The sequence below is a fragment of the Echinops telfairi genome, unplaced genomic scaffold, assembly GCF_000313985.2.
Source record: "Echinops telfairi isolate 266 unplaced genomic scaffold, ASM31398v2 ScPeMD7_5868;HRSCAF=6743_0, whole genome shotgun sequence".
NCBI lineage: Eukaryota > Metazoa > Chordata > Mammalia > Afrosoricida > Tenrecidae > Echinops > Echinops telfairi.
Genome location: NW_022109767.1, coordinates 608982 through 610843, shown reverse-complemented (window position 1 = coordinate 610843; position 1862 = coordinate 608982).

Below are 1862 nucleotides of genomic sequence, written 5' to 3'. Positions count from 1 at the left end.
TCTCTCTCTCTCTCTCTCTCTCTCTCTCTCTCTCCTTCATTAATTGCTCTAGTTGGTTCATTTCCTGGTAACCAGGGGTCAGGGTTCAGTCTGAGTAAAGCTAGCACTGCCACAGCACTTACAGCACCGGAGGAAGATGTCTAAGGCGACAGACTAAAAACCTGCTGCCTTAACCTCAGAATGACATGTTCAACCCAACCACTGGAGTTGGTGCCAAATGCTTCCCATGGAGGAACAGAAATCACCAGGGTGTAGGAGGGGGAGAAGAACCTGTAGGAACTTCTGAGGGGAGGGAGAACCCCAGAGAAAGGACTGTGAAACTGGGAAGTGGGACGAGAGTGCTGGGATGAGGCCAAGGTTATAAGGTGGTTATCACCCCACCATGACACTGAGCGTTCCCTGGAGCTGGTAGCCCATTTCCCACCAGCCACAGGATTTCCAGGCCATAGGCTAAAACTCTGCAGGCCTGGAACCTGGAAAAAGAAAGGAGGAGGAGGACACAGCAGGCTCTGACCTCCTAGCCACAAATAAGTAAATGAGTATCAGTCTTAGAATGTGGCTTAAGATTGAAAGTCTGAGCTGAATAGGTGAGTGTGGAATCACATTGATCCTAGGGTTCAAATTCAGTAGAGACATCAAGAGTAGTGGTTTGGGTCTTAGGGTGTGCTTACACACTTAAATATATATATATTTAAATATAATATATATAAATATAAATATTTATATTTATTTATTATTGAGGGCCTCGAGGAGATTTTGCTTTTCTGGGTTCTATCTGTCAATATTGACTTTGCATTAGAGATTTTTAAAAAATATCACTTTATTGGGGGCTCGTACAACGCTTATCACAATCCATCCATCCATCCATTGTGTCAAGCACATTTGTACATTTGTTGTTATCATCATTCTCAAAACATTTGCTTTCTACTTGATCAGCTCCTCATTTTTCTTCTCCCTTCCCGCTCTCCCCTTACATTAGAGATTGAAACAGGAAATTCTTAATATATTTGTTAACTTCTATTGAAATATTAACAAACCAGATTTCTAGGTTAATATAAACACCGTGTTTTAGCAACTATTTCATTGTTTCCAAAGCAAAATAAAATTTGGTAAGCAATGTACCATCATTTTTATTTTTAAAAAGTTTTTACAAATCTGACATCTACAGATGTAGCTTGAGAGAATGTTGACTGGATTCTTATATCTGCTTTTGCAGTGAACTTTTTGTGATATCACAAATGATTCAGGTTCTAGGAAACGATCGTGCACTTCTGAGAGAATGAGGATGAAAATGATCACTAATGTCTTAGTATTATTATGAGATCGCTTTGACCCTTGGGCCACATTAATGTATCAAAAATTCCCAGAAGTCCCCAGACCATACTTAGAATCAGAATGGAGGATCTTGTCATTAAGTCAGCCATCCAAAGCATTGGTTTAAATGTGAAGTTGGTTTAAGATCGTTCAGTGATTCAAGTTTAGAATTGGACTGGAGGGAAAAAGTCTAAAAATATAACTGCAGTTTCAAGTGAATTTGAAGATTGGTGATTTGTTAAGAAGGCAGAGTGTAGGATGTTTATAGTAACCATGACTCAGGGCTTGATCTCAGGGAAGCTAGGGCTGCCACAGGCCTTGTTGTTTCCCGTTTTGTTATTATTACTGGTTCAGCTTTGAATAAAAAGTACCAGCGGGTCAAGAAACAGGTCCTGCTAGCAGCACTCAAGACCCCAACGGGTTGATTTTACTGTCTGTAAACTAAGACTTGCCATTCAGTTGACCCCAAGTCATAGCAATCCTCCTGGATCAATCTACAGTGAACCCTCGTTTATCGTGGTTAATCGGTTCTAGACCCTACCGTGATA